This window comes from Rhincodon typus, chromosome 24 (assembly GCF_021869965.1).
Source record: "Rhincodon typus isolate 14 chromosome 24, sRhiTyp1.1, whole genome shotgun sequence".
Taxonomy (NCBI): domain Eukaryota; kingdom Metazoa; phylum Chordata; class Chondrichthyes; order Orectolobiformes; family Rhincodontidae; genus Rhincodon; species Rhincodon typus.
Genome location: NC_063355.1, coordinates 41394628 through 41414733, shown reverse-complemented (window position 1 = coordinate 41414733; position 20106 = coordinate 41394628). Strand labels below are relative to the sequence as shown.

Sequence of the window (20106 nt, the reverse complement as noted above, 5' to 3'; positions counted from 1 at the left end):
TCCTGCTCCTCTGATGCAGCTTGGCCTGCTGTGTTCATCCAGCTCTGTTATCTCAGATTCTCCAGCATCTGCAGTTCCTACTATCTCTAGCCGAAGTACTGTTCAGTTAGTGAAGAGAGTAAGAAAAAGAAATCAGCTCAATTTCTGCTCCTTACTGTCAACGCCATATGGTTGAAAATGGTTTTCATAGAGCATCAGATGTTCTCTCTCGCAACTGCTTAGCTGACAAATCCATGTTGGTTCATACATGACAAATGACAACTGGAAGGGGTCACAAGATGAGAAAAGCCATTCAGCACATCTTGGGACAACCAACCAGAAAATTCAAGTCAACCATTCACAGTGCTGAACTGTTCCTACGTTAATTCTTCAGTTTATGTTATCCAGAATTATTGAGACAATATGCCTCCAAATTTAAATAGTAGCCAAAGGAACTGCACTTAAACACCTGACATTTGTTCACAACATAATTTCAAGACCTTCTGTATGAAGGAAAAGATCTGACTGCCCAATTTGGAATGGCATCATTTTCTGAATGATGCTATCAGGAATCTATCGATAAATGAGCAAATGAACAAAATTTTACCAATGATGAATCATTTTAAATCAGTACTGAAAAATATAGCTGACTGCTTGTTGAATTCAAAGCTGTCTCAGCAAACTGCATGCCCATATTTGCACTGCAATCGTAGAATCAGTATGAAAAAGCTTCTGTTTATACCGACACTGTAGTTTTGTGGAATAAATTGCTTGGTATTGCTAATGCTCAATCAACTTGAAATGATTAATTTTGGTTGTGTTCACTTCAGCAGACTATTGAGAAATTCAGAAGGTTATGGAGAAAACAATTTTAAATGGTCTTTTCAAGTCCGATAAAGGACAACACAAGTAAAGCAGACTCAGTCCTGACCCGAAACGTCAGCTTTCCTGCTCCTCTGATGCTGTCTGGCCTGCTGTGTTCCTCCAGCTCCAAACTGTTATCTCTGACTCCAGCATCGGCAGTTCTTACTATCTCAGAGTCAATGTTATGCTCACTCATAAATTGGACTAGCAAGTTTCTTTTGATTCATGAATTCTGTTTAAAAAAACACTGACAGAATCAAACATAAAGGCAAGTAAATTGGAAACTACAGCTTACTTTTAGTAACAGTTCACTAAAACTAAAGACCCATACAAAAACCAAGTTAGAGCTCTTCATTTAAACTTAAGGTTCTATTTCTCTCCCTGCAATCCCCACCATGAAAGAAGTATGTTTAAACAAACAGATGGTCAATTATTTTCTGACTAAACTATAAACTGATTTCTTATTATCATTTTAAAAACTTTTTTGTTTGCTCTCCCATGTTTGAGTTTATTTTTAGCAGGAAAATAGGGGGAAAAATATCAGTGGAGAGAAAATGAGGGTGGGAGGAATTTCCCCCAGAGCCAGAGGTGATTTTGGAAGCAGGTAGTGTCAGATTCACCCCAGACAACTGCCCACTTTCCTGCGATTTTTCTGGAGATAGCTTCAGGGAAATGATGGCTACGTGATTGGCAGTACCAGGAACTGGATCTGGGTAATTACTGGGAAATTGAAACAAACAAATTGAAGCAGGCATTGAAACAAAACACTATGTTCTTTCAGGTTTGTAATAGGCAGAGTACAAAAGTGCTCAAACAGTCCATGCTTGCAAAGCCCAAAACAAACTGTCTACTCTTAAATGTGATTCTGCGTTTGGACAACATTTGCTGAATATTTCTGAATGCACTTATAGCTGTATGAACAAGTTATTTCAGGTAATCAATCAAGCTTATAATATGGTTCATTTACATTTGCTAGAAGTGCCATACATTCATATCATGAGCCAGTGCTCTGCAGAAAAACAATGATACGTTCAAGTCTTGCACTTATTTTTTGAATTACCCAGGAGCTTGGCGGGGGTGGGGGGCAATAGTTCCTCATTGCTTTCTCATGGCAATGTCTCAGCCGAAGTTAAACCCTTTACCCCTGCAGTATAAACTGGTGTGATCCTTTGAAATTTGGCATTCTTGCATTTGTTGATGAATGCACAGCAAAAGTGCATTCAAAAAAATGGTCTCTCTTTTAGCAACATACAGGTTCTGTACTATCAAGTGACAAATTAGTAGGCCCTCCTTGAATCAAATCAAATTCTTTGTGCTGGGTTCATCTACTCATCTAAAGCAAAAGAACACCAGAGGTCAGAGCACCAAGAGATTGCTTATTTTAAGGACATGGGTAGGCCATTTAGGATTGAGATGAGGAGAAATTTTCTCATCCAGAGAGAGTGATGAACCTGTGGAATTATAAAGTTGTTGAGGCCAAAACATTAACTGTTTTAGAGAAGGAGTTAGACATAGTTTTTAGGGTTACCACGATCAAAAGGCATGGAAAGAAAGCAGGGTACGGAGTTGGATGCTCAGCCTTGATCAGTTGTAATGGCAGAGCAGGCTTGAATGGTTGAATGGCCTACTCCTGTTCCTATTTTCTATGTTTTAATGTTCACTTTAATGGACCAAATTGACAAGTCTTGGGTCATCTTCCTTCAAAGGTCTGAAGATGTGTGTTTTGCCTGCAGGAGACTCACCAGAGAAATGTAAAATTTGAAGCACTGACTTCTGATTCAATAATTAGTATCATGGCTTCATCTTGCATGGCCCTATCCTGTTCGAATTACCTCGGAAGCAAAGAGTCTTGAAAGAGGGCCCGTTGGCCACCCTGATTAGTCCTCTCCCATCTTCAGACTGCTCACCAGTCCTAACTGGATGACAAACAAGGCAGCCTGCTATTTTATTGAATGCTGCAAACATTAAGCCACTGGATGCACTGAGGCAGTGAGCAGGTTCTGGACACGGAAACGGTTCCACCTCCAAGTTTATACTTCTACTTATAAAAATTCAGCTGAATTAAATTCCCCAAAAATGCAGGTCAAAAAAAAAACTAGTAAAAGCCTATTTTAAAATGTGAACATTGCTGAAGTGTAGGAAAACTAGCAAGGGTAACGTTAGGTTATATGCCAGCCCACAATTCCTTTATTCTTCAAATAATTATTTACGCTTTCTCTAAAAACTGTTCATTCTTACTAGTTATATGGGCTCAGTATAAAACTGCTGCTTATCCCCAACCAGATTTTCTTTAAATTAGAAGTGAAATTGAACTGACTGTTGTGTCCCTATCCACTACAATATGATAATAAAATTTCTGCCTTGTCATGATACTTTTGCCTGAATTTCCCCTTATTGAGCAGGAAAATTGTATCACAGAGTAACTGCTTCACAGCTGTGCATCATATGCATTGAAAGCCTCGAAATATACAGGTCAGCAGCAGTGCAATGTTGTGTCACGAGGAAAAGAATGACAGCTCGTGAACTACACACCTATGAAATGGGGTGCAATTTTCTCCAAAGCTCAGAGTAGTCCTATGCATGCCTGGATATGTATACATGAAACTACGAGTACTCACATGCATGGAAAACCAAAGTTTTGGAAGAAACTGATATGCCATTGGCTGTGGCATGTGCAACTCAGCTTAGGTGAAGTGGGGAGTGACATTTGTCAATAAAGCATTGTTCATGGCCCTAGCATAACAAAATGCAACTTTTATGTAGCACCCTGATTCTGGAAAAAAGAAGACAAAGGAAATCAATGTCGACCTATAAAAAATAAAAAAAACATACAATATACGAACAGGAATATGCCGTTTGGCTCTTTGAGCCTGCTCCTACATTAAATATGATCACGGCTGATCATCCAACTCAGCATTTTGTTCCTGCTTTCTCCCATACCCTTTGATCATTTAGCGCTAAGAAGTAGATCTTATGCCTTCTTGAAAACATTTAATGTTTTGGCCTGAGCTGCTTTTGTGGCTTGGAATTCCACAGGCTCACCACTCTATCAGTGAAGAAATTTCTCCTTATCTCAGCCCTAACTAAACGGCCTACACAATATCCTTAGATAACCCTGGTTCTGTAATCCCTAAATTTACCCTGTCTAAGTCTTGTTTGAATTTTACAGGTTTCTAGGAGATTCCTCCCTCATTGTTCTAAATTCCAGCGAATACAGTCTGAACTGATCCAGTTTCCTTTCATAAGTCATTCCTGCCATGCGAGGAATCAGGGTTAAAGAGAAGAGACTGAAAGCTTTGCTGAAGAGATGGATTTTGAGGAGCAATTTACAGACAGATGGATTGAGATGGATGGTTGACTCTCTCTCTTTAACATAAGTGTATGAAATTTGATTCAACCGTAGGTTAAGTACAACAGATGGTTTCAGAGAGGTGATAAATCATAACTCATATTTGCTTTCAAAACTTCTCCATTTCAGGACATAATGGATTGCAATCAGTGCAGATACAGCATTTCTTTAAAAGGAGGCTGCAAAATCTTTTCAATACATTCACAAACTGTGAAAAAAGCAGTACAATTATAAATGTTGCCATTCCCAACTCCAGTTGTTTGGAGAGAGAATTTTTGAGCAAGATTACATTAGACTGCAGTACCAGGGGTGGTTACACTACAGCGATTCAAAGTGACATTTAAAGCAGGCAACATACGACGTGGGTTAACATTGTACGTGACCCAATCCTTCCCCTTATTATTTCAATCGCAGAATAACAATCTATATTCCGTGGAAAGTATACAGTTAGCTAAATCTTTTTTTTAAACTATAAGCTTCTTTAATTCATTTTTTGTCACTCCAAAAAGACCAAGGGGGATGGATGATTATGTCCTTGAAGTCTCTGCTCTGGATCAATTCATTGATCTGATCCACAGAAAAAGGAAGATATTGAAGCAGCTAGACTTTGGCAGCTGGTCAATACAGTCATAGAAGTCTAAAGCACAAAAAAAAGGCCTTTCATCCCATTGAGTCTGTGCCAGTCAAAACAACCACCTAACTATTTGAATCCCATTTTCCAGCACTTGGCCCAAAGCTCTGAATGTTGTACAGTTGCATGTGTACATCTAAATACTTCTTAAATGTTATGAGGGCTTCTGCCTCTATCACCTTCAGACAGTGAGTTCCTGATTCCCACCACTATATAGGTGAAACAATTTTCCTAACATCTCCTCTAAACCTCCTGGCCTTTACCTTAAATCTACAACCTCTAGACATTGATCCCTCTACTGAGGGGGAATGATCTGTTTTGTTTATCCTATCTGTGTCCCTCAATGTTATTTATTTCAATCATGTCCTCCCTCAGTCTCCTCTGCTCCAAACAAAACAACCCAGACAATCCAATCTTTTTTCATAAGAAAAGCTTTTCAATCCAGGCAACATCCTCTGCACCATCTCCAGTGCAATCTCTCCCATAATGTGGATTCTAGAAGTGCACACAATACTCTATTTTTTGCCTAAATAACTTTATATACTCTGCCTCAGCTATATTGGAAGGTATCCCATATACCTTCTTAACCACTTTATCTTCCTGTCCTGTTACCTTAAGGGACCAGCAGACATGCACACCAAGATCCCTCTGATTCTCAGTGCTTCCCAGGGTACGCCCATTCATCATATATTCACTTGCCTGGTTTGTCCTGCCCCTCACATTTCTCTGGATTGAGTTCCAATTGCCAATCATGAGCCCATCTGACCAGCCCATCTACATCCTCCAACCTGCAGATCACATGGCCTCCAGTAGGAATGGATGCCAGGACCTCAACAGTCTAAAAAGATAGTTAGTACTAAATTCCTTATCATTTTCAGCCTGTTTTATGACCTGCATAAATTTGCCTGCTCATCTTTCATTACCTCTGCTAGAATTCATTTCATGACATTCAGTTCTTGAAGATAGGTGGTGCTGTCGTGCCACAAACAAGTTATATTAATTTCTTCAGGCCAAGCAGCACTGCATTTTGCATTGTGTCACTTTTCTGAGGAAGGATGCATTTCATTTCCAGGAGTTCCAGTATCAGATTCTACAGTCAGTAGGAGCTTTGAAGTCTGTCCCTGCTCAGTCTGCAGTTTTTCAAGCAACAGGAGCTGGATATCATACTCTTTTGAGGGGTAACTTCGGTTGTGCTGCCCATTCTTGAAGCTGCCCTCCACCCCACTCACAATTCAGGACACCCAGCCTAACACCTCTACTAGCAAGTCAGTACAAACTCCTGGTCCAAGCCATTGCACTGCTCACTGTTGGTCCTTGTTGTGAGTGGAACAATTTAAATTCCCTAATCACTTTAAAACAATTAATAATTAATTGAAACATTTTTAACTCTCCAAAAGCATTGCTAATGTGGAGTCATTCCACTCACAACTTTAATCAGTTTTTAGTAATGTGGGTCAGATGAATATTCCGTATCGTTTTTCCCTTGTATTATTTAAACTTAGATTTCCCTGTTGAACTGAAACAGGCTTTGATAACAGGAATGCCATAAAAGATTTTTAAAAATAAAACTCTTCCTTAGAAACAAGCTGAAGATTTCTCCTTCAGTCCTGATAACTTATGTATTTCTCACTGTACTGCACACCTGACCATTACAAAACTCCAGTCTTGATTACTCCCAATATATTTGCTTCTACTTTGCATCTATGTCTTCAAGTAGACATGTTGTCGTCTCCTGACTGTCACTTTGCCAGCTCTGAGTATCTGTGCCTTTCGTAAAACCATAAGATACAGAGCAGAATTAGGCCATTTGGCCCATTGAATCTGTTCTGCCTGACACGATGTGTTTCTCAAGCCCATTCTCCTGCCTTCTTCCTGTAATCTTTGATCCCCTTAATTAAGAACATGTCTATCTCTGTCTTAAATACACTCAATGACTCAGCCTTCATAGCCTTCTGTGGCAATGCATTCCTCTGATTCTGACTGAAGAAATTCCTCTTCATCTCAGTTTTAAAAGATTGCCCCTTCTCTGAGACTGTGCCCTTAGGGCCTAGTCTCTCTTACGAGCAGAAACATCTTCTTCACATCCACTCTATCTAGGCCTCTCAGTATTTTGTAAATTTCATAACAGATTACCCCTAATCCTTCTAAACTCCACCCACGAATTTGCCTCTTGCTGCTGAATGCTGAATGTTTTCCCCCAACTAGTGTCATTCATTATAACACTGTAAATTGTGTAAAGGGAACATGATTTAGGGGGAGAAAAACAGACCTGAATGTCATTGTATCTAATTTAAACTCACCTAATTTTCTGCTCAAATGAAGTAACCAGTGGAAAATCTGGCTAGAAAGAACTGTGTAATTTCACATCTAATGTTCCAAGTAATTCTCCAGTTCTAAGTGCCTGCTCTGATTTTTTTTTTCAATCTATCTGCCCATAAATGGGATCCGTAAGTAGTAAGCACTCCACCAAAAATTTCCTCTCACCTTAGTTCAGTGAATACGGCAATTTCAACCCTAACACAATCCTGAATCTTCATGACAGCATCAAGGTTTTCAATGCCAGAAATGGATGCAGTGCTCCCTGATCCAACCCTCTGCAACTCAATAAAAATTGCTGTAGCAACCCGTATATTCATCAACATATTCAGTGACTATTCTCTTCCCCGTTTTCCCAACAAATCTCCATTCTCCTCCTCTTCCCTGACTGATTTAGGTTGTCAGCACCCTCCTTTTCCCAGTGAACAATTGTGATATCTTTGCTGATCAGGCCGTCCTCAACATAGTAGTTATTAATGACCCAGACGGGAGTACGAACTGATCCTCTTTACCTAGCAAATATTTCCGCAAGTAAACACCTTGTCCCTCCAATTTGGATGGAAATATGAACATGGTGGAGACATCTGTGGTAGCTTCCTTATCTGCTTCACTTTTGCAAGCTCTCTTGGCTCCCTGTTTCTTCAACATCCACCCCTATTCATTTCTCAAGTAGCAAACTCCTCCTGATTCCTTTATTACTCCACAAGCTTACTTCTTCGTTACTCCATCTCCCATTCCTCTCCCATCCTGTCCCCAACCTCTTTTCATTCATTCATTCTCTCTGTCCCCATCAATCAGCCTATTACACCATTTCTATCCAAACCCTCTCACCTTCTCATTTAATATCTTATGAGCAATGCCACAGAAGATTAATTATTGCATCAGAAAAATAAATGTTACACTTTCAGTTTGTACACAAGGCTAACGTGGACTTAGTTCTGAGGAAGGGTCACTGGACCCGAAACGTTAACTCTGTTTTCTCCTCCACAGATGGTGCCAGACCTGCCGAGCTTTTCCAGCAACTTTGTTTTTGTTGCTAACATGGACTTCCTTAAGATGGAACATCTACAATGTGACTTGACTGGTCATCTTCTTTGATTTGAAAATGGAATGCCAAAAGAGGCAATTTTAGAGGGCATTAGTCAATTATATAGTTGAGACAGGGGTTTTTGTGAAGATTTGATTTTCTGGGAGAGAGACATGTTCCCTTCTAAGAAAGAAAGTAGTGAACTGGGTGGGTTTTTACAACAATACAGCAGTGCTCATGAATATTTTATTTCTAGTGTCAGTTCACAATTGCAATGATTTATTAGATTCAATTTTGTATCTTGCTGTGGTAGGATGAGTTTTAAATCTCTGGTCCAAATAATAAAGAACTTACATTGTGTCATACACTTTAATGATATCAGAATATCCTAAATCATTCTAAAATGGGGATGCAACAGCCTACTGGAATTATCGCTGGACTGTTAATCCAGAGACACTGGTAATGTTCTTGTGATCAGGTTCGAATCCTGCCATGGCAGATTGGAATTCCATAAATATCTGGAATTCAGAGTCTAATGATGACCATTGTTGATTGTTGGGGAAAAGCCCCATCTAATTCAATAATGACCTTTAGGGAAGCACACTGTCATCTTTACCTGGACTGGTCTACATGTGACTCCAGATCCACAGCAATGTGGTTGACTAATAGGGATTCTGTAAATGCATTAAAAAGTCTCACAGCCAATGAAATACCTCCACTCAAGAAGCCGGTTTTAATGGAGGAGGAGGCAACGAAGGAGTTGGGGGGCGGGGGGTGGTGCACAGACAAGAGTGGAAAATAAAATCAAAAAAAGAAAACCGAGGGGCCCCAGTGGCCAATATCACAATGGAAAGAGGCTGCTATGTGAAGGTCACATGAGCAGCTCCTCTGACAAGGATGAGTGGAAGGTTGGCCACAGACCCCAAAAAAGAGATCAAGCAGCATGGGGGTGGGTAGCACTCTCTAATACCTGATGTTGCAAGGGCCCCGGTGAAATCCAACCTCCAGTCATTGGGAACCACTACAACTCCAGGCAATTGGGAGCAACGACCCTCCGAAAAGGAAGTGGAGCAAATGCTGAACAGGTGTAAAGGTACCTCTATCTGATTCGGAACTGGATCTTCCTGGTTTCGTCCTCGCCTTGATGACACCAGATTGGGGCAATGGCCTCAGGGAGGAACAGGGCAGCTGCCTCAGCCCTGTGAAGGTGCAAGCATTTGCTCATACCACAGAGATGCAGGAGCTCAACAAGTGACAACACCATGGAAGTACTGATATTGGACACTTGATAATTTGAAGTAACTGCACAGAGACCAGTATCCCATCATTAAGTCACCATTTTTTAACATGTGCACAGTACACTGGCTGTGACCAGCCAGCCTGAAGCCAGGAGACTGCTGAAATCAGGAGACTCTCGAAATCAGGAGACTGTCTGAATCTCCTGTTTATATGTATCAGCCAGGATTCCCTGATTGGCCCAGGTTAACAACTCCAATCAAGGATCTCAGTCAATGGATCTATCTGGTCCTGGTTTCAGTCACTAGAATAATCTTAAAAATCTTATAAATTGTTTTTGAAAACTGCCAGCATTAACGTGCAAAGCATTAAAGACACAATGCGATGTGTTTCCACATTGGCTTACCTGGCCAAAATCAAAGCAGACCTCCTGTTGATGCAGGAGTATCGGATACCGCATCACAGCAGCTACAGGAAATGGTCAAGCTTGTGGACCCACAGGCCATCAATCCTGTCAGGGAATGACGAGCGCCATTCCTCAGGCCTGGGTATTCTGCTGCGAGGAGGCAACTTCATCATGTCTGAGATGGAGGTTGAGCACGGGCAACCCCTTACAGCAGTCTAATGTTCAGAAACGCAGTCCTGAAATTAATGTGTACGCCCCAGTAGTAAGGAGTGGGTGCCAGGCTGTCCTGCAACAGCTCCCACTGCTGCTGGCAACGTCCATGCTGGTCATTCTGACTGGAGACTTCAACTGCATCATCGACGCAGCTGGACAATCGGGAGAGATGGGGACAGCAAATTGGATGCCACATCCAGATCCTTCAAGGAATTGGTTAAGGATATCAAGCTGTACGACATCCTCAGCATCCCAGCAGACAGAGTGCAGCATAGATACATCTGGTTGCAGCCGGATGGGTCTGTCTGCTGAAGGATAGATTACCTTTCTGTGTCCCGAGCGCTCTCGGTCAGATCCATCCGATGTCAGGCCAGTGATCTTTTCTTACTACTGCCTCTTGCTGGCTGACTGTTACTTGTAGGATGACCAGCAAGCCAGCAAGGGGAGTGGAAGCTGAGTGTAAAACTGTTGACCCCAGGACACACTGAGGAGCTCAAAAAGGATTAAACAAGTGGTGAACTGTGAGTAGGGAACAGCCAAGGGGAGCATCAAGAGGTTCTTCATCTCAAATGGTGTTCAGAAGGTGAGTGAAAGATATAGAGATAGAGAGAAAACTATCCAACTTCCAGAAGAATATGCAGAACCTACCCCTGCTGCAGACAATAGGGGCCAATGTCAAGGAGGACCTCCAGGACGTGAAGAGCCAGCCAGCCTCATGCTCTGCCTAAGAGACATCCAAGATAGCCCTTCAGTCCAGGGTCTGCTCTGAGCAGTGGCATGAGATGAGCTCACGTTTCTTCTTTCAGAAGGTGCACAGGGAGAGCTTTGTGATCAGCAGCCTGAAGGAATAAGATGGCTCAGTCTAACATCCTGAGGATAAGCAAATCCTTTTATGTCAGGCTGTATTACCCAAAGTCCACAGATACATGGTCTCCCAGTCATTCCTATCCTCTATCATGGAGGTTTTAGACAACAGCATGTGAAGAGGTTGGATCAGCCTGACCAAGGCCCTTAAGTCCTTTAAAAAGGAAGCAACTCCTGGAAGTGATGGCTTACTGGCCAAATTGTATTCAGCTCTGTGGGACTTGATTGGGCAGGTCCTGCTGAGAGACGTATCACAGTATGCTTCTAGCAGCTAGCATTGTGCGAATCCGTGAACAAAGGTACCGTCATCCTCAGTTACAAGTGGAGCAGGCGGGGGGGGCGGAATTAGAAATTGCCAACCAATTTTACTGTTGAATATGCATTGTAAAATTCGGTCTAAGGTCATCACCAACTGGATCAGGTCTGCTCTGGGATCGGTGATTCACCCTGCTCACTCCTGTACTGTACCAGGCAACAAGACCTCTGAGATCCTCTTGTTCATTGGGGATACCACTGCCTGAGTACAGGACAAGGGAGTGGACACCTGCCTCATCAGTCTGGACCAAGAGAAGGCCTTTGACAGGCTACTGCACACCTACATGTGGGATGTGGTCTCCAAAATGGGGTTTGGGGAGGGAATCCAAAATTGGATCTAACTGCTGTACACCAATATCAGTAGTGTAGTATCAATTAATGGGCAAGAACAGAAAGCTTCCTGCTCAGATCTGGAGTCAGGCAAGGCTGCCCACTCTCTCCTGCCTCGTGTGTTATATAGAGCTGAATGCATCAGGAAGGATGAGAACCTGAGAGGGGTGACTATTCCAGGTAGAGGAGGCCTGGAGATCAAAAACTCCCTGTACATGGATGACATTGTCTATTCTGCTTGGATCTGCTGTTTGTGCACAGGCTCATGAGCATCTGTGATCAGTTTGAACTGGCCTCAGGAACCAAGGTAAATAAAGGCAAAAGTGAGGCAATGTTCTTTAAGAAATGGGCTCTTCATGCCCCAGAATATCAACATACCTCTCCCTGATCTTACAATCATACATGCCACTCTTTTTGGTGAATATCGATGTGAAGTACTCATTAAAGGATCTCACCCACTTTCTCTGGTTCCATGCATAAATTCCCTCTTTTGTCTTTGAGTGGACTTACTCTCTCCCTAGTTACCCTTTTGCTCCTAACAGACATATAAAATGACTTTGGGATTCTCCTTAATCCTACTTGCCAAGGGTATTTCATGGCCCCTTTTAGCCCTCCTAAATTTCCTGTTTTAAGTATTTTTTTAATGCTTCCTTTATACTTCTTCTCAGCCTTGTTTGATTTCAGTTTCCTGAACCTTACATGTGTTTTCTTTTTATTTTTGACTAAACTTTCAATGTCTCGTCATCCAAAGTTCCTGAATCTTGCTATCCTTATCTTTCATCTTCAGAGAAACATGCTGAACTCTGATCAACTGGTCTTTAAAAGACTCCCAAAAGTCAGATGTGGATTAACACTCAAAAAGCAGCGTCCAGTCTAATTTCTCCAGGTCCTGCCTAATACTGTTGGAATTAACCTTTCCCCAGTTTTTCAACCAAAGATCAGTTTTATCCTTATTCATGACTATCATGAACCTTATGAAATATGATCACTGTTCCCAAAATGCTCTCCGACTGAAACTATAGTCACTTTGCCAGGATCATTCCCTAATACAAGGTTTAGTATGGCCCCCTCCCTAGTTGGACTATCTCAACAAGACTGATCTTGTTGCAAGAACCCTCCTGAATGCACCCAACAAATTCTGCCCCATCTAAGATCCTTGCACTAAGAGAGTCCCATTTTTCAATGATCTGCTTAACCATATGTTCATCTGTCTCCTGCTAGCTATTAAAAGCCTATAGTATAACCCCATCATAGTGATTGCATCTTCCTTATTCCTTATTCTATCCACGTGACATCACTGGATGAAACCCCCAAAATGTCCTCTGTTAGTCCAGCTGTGACATTCTCCTTAATCAGTAATTATTCCTTTTAGATCCTTCTCTATCTCTCCTAATGTACCCAAACCCTGGAATGTTGAGCTGCTAGTCCTGCCCTTCTCTCAGCCAAATTTCTGCAATGGCTACCACAACATAGTCCCATATATTAATCCAGGGTCTAAACTCATCTGCCTTACCTATTATACTCCTTGCATTAAAGTAAACACAACTCCTGCCTGCCAGTCCTGCTGTGTTCATTAACTTAGCCCTGTCTCTTCTCTCATTAGACTTATTTCACTTAACATTGACCCGCTCCTCAATCTTTTCACATTCTAACCCACTGCTGTTTCCCCCACCAACATTATGATGCACATAAGACTGACAATTGAAGATAAGGTATTATGTAAAATCATGTTAAGTTTTTCTAAGTTTTGCTTAAAATTACTTACAGAATTCACAATTTTAAAAATCTGTTCAGACCAAAGCATACTTTATCCGCATATTATACTCTAATATAACTGTGTCAAATTAATTCAGGGTTAAACTACTGACATGGTTGAAAAATTGGTTGGGGATAATGGATGGGTACTCAAATTGGCAGCATGTGACCAACGGTGTCCCACAAGGATCTGTGTTCGGCATCAATTCTCCACATTATTTATTAACAACTTGGATAATGGCAAAGAAAGTCATATATGCAAGTGTGCTGACAACACAAAGTTAGGTGGGACTTTAGAAGGTGTAGATGATATTACAAAGGGATTTTGATAAACTAGGTGACTGGGAAAAACTGTGGCAGATGGTGTTCAAAGTATGCAAGTTTGAGGTTATCCATTTTGGACCAAAAAAGAATAGATCAGGGTACTTTGCGGATGATATGAAGTTAAATAGAGTGGAGGTCCAAACGGACTTAGGGTTTAGGTGCACAGCTCTTTAAAGTACCACAAAGAGCACAGAAAATAATCAAAAAATCTAATAGAATGCTGGCCTCCAAATTTAGAGGAGTGGAGTATAAGAATGCAGACATTACCCTGCAGTTGTACAAAACCCTGGTTAGACCTCTTTTGGAGCCCTGAGAGCAGACCCAGGATCTTCTACTTTAGGAAGAATATATTGCCCTTGGAAGGAGTACAATGTAGATTTAGGTTGCAGACTTGCTTGCTAAGCTGGTGGTTTAGCTTGCAAACGTTTCATCACCCTGCTAGGTAACATTTTCTGTACGCCTCTGGTGAAGCGTTAGTGTTCTGTCCCACTTGTTATATATGTGCCTCACTTTGCTGGGGTGGTTGGTATTACTTCCGGTTCTGTTTTTCTGTGGTTCGTATGTGTTTGTTGATGGAGTTCCGGTTGGAATGCCAGGCCTCCAGGAATTCCCTGGTATGTCTGTTTGGCTCGTGCTATTATGGACATGTTGTCCCAGTTGAATTTGTATCCTTCTTTGTCCATGTGTATTGAAGCCAGTGAGAATTGGTTGTGTCTCTTGGTGGCTAGTTGGTGTCCGTGTATCCTTATTGTCAGTTTTCTTTCAGTTTGGCCTGTGTACTGTTTTTCACGGTCCTTGCATGGTATTTTGTATATGATGTTAGTTTTATTGTTTGTGGGTATGGGATCCTTTACATTCATCAGTAGCTGTCGCAGGGTGGTTGTTGGTTTGTGAGCTATCCTGATATCTAGGGGTCTGAGTAGTCTCGTGGTTATCTCTGATATGTCTCTGATCTACAGTAGGATGATTAGTGTGCCTGGCCGTGTTGTGTCTTTTTGTTGTGGTCTGTCACGGAGGTAATGGTGGATTGTGCTTTTTGGGTATCCATTCCTTTTAAAAACTCCAGATAAGTACTCCTGTTCTGCTTTGCTCAATTCTGGATTGCTGCAGTGTATTGTGGTCTGTTTGGATAATGTCCTGATGCAGTTCTGTTTATGGCTGTTGGGGTGGTTGCTGGAGTAATTAAGTATCTGGTCCGTATGTGTGGTCTTTCTGTATATACTGTCTAGTCAGTTACTGTTCCCTCCTTGTTTTGTGAATTTTATTCTGGTGAGGACGTTGTTTATGTGTCAGTGGGTTTCTCCTAGTCTTGTGCATTTGATAATCATGAAAGATTGAAGATGTTAGGACTTTCTCCACACACAGACGAAGACGAAGAGGAGATTTTATAGAGGTTTTCAAGATCATGAGTGAGCTGGACAGAGTAGATAGGGAGAAACTGTTACTGTCATGAAAGGAACAAGAAGTAGAGAGCATAGATTTAATGTGATCTGCAAAGTAAGCAAAGATGAAAAGAGGAAAACCTTTTTTTTCACTCATTGAGTCAATGGTATGGAAAACCTGGAAGCGTCGTGGAGGCAGGTTCAATTGAAGTATTCAGGAAGGCATTGGATGATTATTTGGATAAAAATAATGTGCAATGGTGAGGGGAAAAAGCAGGAGATTGGAACTAGGTAACCATGTTCATTTAACAAGGTGCTGCAGGCACTCCCTCCTTCCACACCATAACACTTCTGTAATTCTGTTATAATGTTATTAGAAGTTTGTGAAAAAGAAACAAATAGGAGAGCCTTATTAAAATTAATTCTGCAAATTATTATTTTATTATTTAGTACCTATTACAACACAATTTCTTCAGCATCTTATATGGCAAACAAATTTATTTAAATATTCTTCTATTATTAGTGCAATCAGACATACAATCGCTTTCACATTTAACAGGAGGTTCATACAGAAATATTTTGATACCCCAGAACTGTGCTAGTCACTGGACTTGAAACGCTAACCTTGCTTTCTCTCCACAGATACTGCCAGATTTGCTGAGTTTCTCCAGCAAATTCTGTTTTTATTTTCGATTCCCAGCATCCACAGTTTTCTGTAACTTATTAATTGCCCATTCTACAATAAATTACTAATAGAAGATTGTCAGATTGCTTTGAATGCTGGGATAGTGCAACGTCCATTGTTTATTTTGCCTGGAAAGCAAACTACAACTTTCAGGCAAGGTCAACCAATAAAGTTTATATTTCAAGAAGGATAGCACAATCCATACTTGGTACTTAAACACATATCGCTAAATTGCTAAACTGTTCCTGCCATATAAGCAGACAACTCTAATCAGAAACATAGGCGGGTCTGATGAATCGAGGTGCAACGAAATAATTCTCTGACCTGCAATCCTAAAAATGACGTGTATGCATTAAACTAAATCACAAGGAGAAATATTTGTCGTAACATTCCAACGTATCAGCTGAAGGCTACATATTTACATAAGGCAGGAACGTACCTCATCCATTAATTGATTTTATAAAACCCTGAAGGGGCTGTCAAGAAAGGATGACTCAGAACGTATAAGCGTTTCTGGGCCCAGAGGAGAGATACACAAGGTGCCAGACATAATTTTAGCAGAATCGAAACCACACATTGCGAACTTCGTGATCATAACACATTGATAACTGATAATCAGTGACAGTTAACAATATAACAATGTACTTACTCTTACCTTGGATATTACGAGCACTTCGTTTATCAACTTAAGCATAAGTCGCGTTGATCATTCCTCAGCGCTGCAGTCCCTCCAACAACAATCAAGCCTATTGGTGCAGAGCGCTTTACAAACTACTAGATTCTCCACCCTCCTCCAACAATGATTGGTTAGTCTTTACAGAATCTGTTTATCTACGTACGGCGATCAGACTAACGTCAATACTTGAAATGCACATCTTGAAAAGGGGGCGGAAGGGAATTCAACATCCCGCCTTATATGAGATGTAATTGGCTGAGGTGGGACAAAGCACGCCGGCCTACCTCTGATTGCTTTCCTTGCACGTTAGTCATTACCAACTGTCCTCAGCCTGATGACGATTGGCTATTCACGCTGCCAATTATACGGGCTTTTAATCTATTGGGTATCATCTCTGTCAGTCATTGCCATCGCGTTCGTGATTGCTGGAATGCCGCGGTAAGGGGGCGTTTCTGGGGGCGGTGGTGTTGTGCTATTCGATGTGAGGGAGAGTGTGCGGGTTCGTCGACTGTTCACCACAGGAGGAGGAGAAGGAGAAGGAGAAGAAGGTGCGGGTGAAGAAACGGTCTTGTTAGCCGTGATTTGAAGCTTTCTGTTTTGTAAAACCACTATTTAAATTCTAAGTGATTCCCCGACTTCCTTCCGCCTTTCATTGAATATACTTCAGGTCGCGATCTTCCCTCCCCTCCCCCCACCCCTTCCTCTAGGTACATTAATCCGGGGAGAAGTGAGTGGCTTGAGGGCAAACTCTGCAGCAGGTCTGTTTTTCCTCAGGAAAGGAGGTGCAATAACCCCTTTCAGATAAATCCTTTCCAGAAGAGGGTCGGGGAATAAAATAGGTTCTCGGTTTCTGCAAGTTTTTTTTAGCGTTTTTGCCTCTCTTGTTCCTCTCCATTACACGGGGGGGGGGGGGGGGAAACGAAGTGGAAGATTTTTTTCCCCCATACTATTTCAAAAACGCCGTTAAGTCAGGCCGAAAGGAGCAGCACCACCAATAACAAAAAGGCAGAGGCGGGCAACGCTCTCTGCTGTTTGTTCTGGTGGAAGAAGCGTTTTTTTGGGATGAGTGGTCCGGTAGAACTTAAACAAAAGGTGTTGTAATTAATCTGTCTGGGACGCCCTCCCCGGTTCGAGAAGGAAACCTCTCTTCTAAGCTGGGAGAGCAGAACTAAGGTATGCCATGAACAATATCATCAAGCCCATTTCTTCTAATTTCATGTGATGATTTTTCTAGAATGGCCGAATTATGTCTTGAACATTTATTTTGTTTTTATTTTCATTTTGAGATGAAAGCATCTGGCTGTTTATATTAGTGGATTGCATTAATTTCCAGCTACCTGTTAACGGATCCCTATTTTTGGCAATGATTTTCAAGAACGGAAACGAGGATGAAAAGAGAAGAGCTCCTGTTGTGGAGCACAACTAGGTTGAGTCCGAATCATGTGAAACTTGATAATTCACAATTATATATCTTTGTGACGATCTTTGCTTTTCTCTATTTTGCACTTTGGAAAGCTGTTTCAAATGTATTTGGCTTGAGGACGTTGTCGAAATCTGTAAGGCGAAATAATGCAGTGATATGTTGAGTTTGAATTATTTGAAGTGCAGCCAAACCAGTTATTGGGAGTCATTTTAATCTTGCCAAAAAGTGCTTGCTTATTCTGTGGTAGGAAGGTGTGATTTCTAATTCGATACTACGACATTGGAGGAAATTCGTTAGTGTTAAAGATACAGCAAATGGTTCGCTAGCGACCCGTGCATTTTCTAGCCGTCTGGTGTCCTGTCATGGCTTGTTTTTCTCTATGAAGTTATGAACGGAGTTTATAGATTGTTGTAAGGAGTTTGTGGTCTAAATTTTCGTGTATTGTCTTTAAATGTCAGTGGTAATTATTTTGGCAAAGAAGTAACATTGAAATTAACACGATTGTAATGTATCTAATTTTGTGATATTAGAGATCTGAAGACCGTTTTGCGACAACTCGTGGGATTGATTTAAGGTTTAATCTTTTTTGGGAATACTGTCTGCAGTTCTTTTGTGTCGTGTTTAATTCTAGAAATGTGGTTATGGAAGAACGTGGACTGTCATGTTTTACGTTGTTTACAACTTTCAATGAAAACGGACTCCGCCTCTGTTATTTACATCATGCAATTTGGTGGACTGAGAACATGTTTTGTTGATCGTGGCAGGTGGACACGTTGCAGACGTGAAGAGGTAGAATGTCATTCTGTTGTAGAACGGATATGTATAGGGTATTATGGAATGCAGTACAGAGCATGTCTGGTTTCCGCGGTTTTGCATGGGGAAAGTGAATTGAATTATCTATTTCTGGGCTGTAAACCTTGTTCAAATGTCTGGTTCAGCGTCAGAAGTTTATTTGATATTCTTGTGAAGCACCGAGACTGCTTTTTGCTAAGTCCAAGGTGTTATACTAATGCAATTATTGTCGAATTCGTTGAAATCCTAGGCTTTCCTAATAGTCGCGTCCTTCACGATTTTAGGATGTCCTATATTATTGTGATGCCAACAAGGTATTTTTGAAATGTAGTCACCATTATATAAGTGAATGCGTCAACAAGTTTAGTGCACACTACGGTACGACCGGCAGCAATGCAATGGGCAATTTAAATCGGTTTGTTGTTTGAGTAACAAATGTCATGCAGCATACTAAGGAAACTCCGCACTCTGGTCCCACCGGATTTTGTTTCAGACATTTTCCTAAAAAAGCAGACAGGTCCTCAGGCAGAAAAAAAGCCATTATCCTATCTCTACTTTTCCAGCATTGCATTGACGTGTTGGCCAGGATTCTGTACTTAAAAAATTAATTGGCAGTTGAACATACAACCGTCTGACTTTGACGTGAGTGCAACCAGGAGTTTACAAATTTGGAGAGGCACAAAGTTGGCATTCTTGAGGCCTGAGATCAGATTAGATCATGCTCCTTGCTTTTCAGACCAAAGGTATAGGAGGAAGAACTCTCCTTTTGAAATATTTAGATATGCACTTGTGATACCAAGGCATAGGAGGTTATGAGCCATGTGCTGGAATATGGGATTAGAATAGTTATGTGGTTATTTTTGACTGCTGTGGATGAGATGGGCCAAAGGGCCTCTTTCCACACTGCAGCTCTCTGACCCAATGAGCTGGATGGGAGCACTTCAATCTTTCAAAACTTACGGTTTCCGTCATTCTCAAAAAGAATATTTGTGAAATACTGCAAGTTGTCTTGTTTATCCACACTAGAGTAAATGGCTGTTAGAACAGCCTTATTGATGAAAAGCAGGATGCAAGAACAATCCTAGTTTGTCATGACAAACTGCTTAATTATTGCTTTTTAATCTCTAGACTCAACTGAACTGTCTCAATTTTACCCACTGTTCTAGGAAAATGTTGCTGTTTCTTTCAACTGAGTTTAGCAACATGTAAATGATTTCTACCTGAAGTTTTCAGACTTGTTCAAGACAAATGTGTTTAGATGATTTGATATTTCTGTACCTTGGGGCAAATATATCATCCATTCGTAGTGATAGAATTTTGTCTGAGCCTTAATTTAAAGTATATATGGCAGCAGTTGCATAGAAAAGCAAATTCTCTTGTCCAGTTGGCTTCTTTAGATGAGGTGTGTACAGCATTGTTGAAAGTACACCTGTTATTTGTTGATTGAGTTGTATGAGGAGCTCAAGTTGGTTAGAACTTTCTCCCTTTTATTTGGAAAGTTTGTCTCTTTCTTTGTGCTATTGTCGCTGCATAATAACA

General features: G+C 41.1%; 2 protein-coding genes across 4 annotated transcripts in view; one reads left to right on the top strand and one right to left on the bottom strand.

Annotated features, from left to right (window-relative positions):
• tango2 (transport and golgi organization 2 homolog (Drosophila)) overlaps nucleotides 1–16558 on the bottom strand; it is a 153250-nt gene extending 136692 nt beyond the window's left edge. For 2 of the 3 annotated variants that reach the window (XM_048611173.1, XM_048611175.1), the window contains exon 1: nucleotides 16332–16558. The gene's annotated coding sequence lies outside the window, so the exon portion shown is untranslated. Of the gene's footprint in view, nucleotides 1–16325 lie in introns of all 3 variants that reach the window. The other variant, XM_048611174.1, reaches the window with a different exon arrangement.
• Nucleotides 16559–17116: 558 nt separating this feature from the next.
• The window catches only part of arvcfb (ARVCF delta catenin family member b), a 302822-nt gene continuing 299832 nt past the window's right edge, over nucleotides 17117–20106 (top strand). The window contains exon 1 of the mRNA XM_048611754.1: nucleotides 17117–17525. The gene's annotated coding sequence lies outside the window, so the exon portion shown is untranslated. The remainder of the gene's footprint in view (nucleotides 17526–20106) is intronic.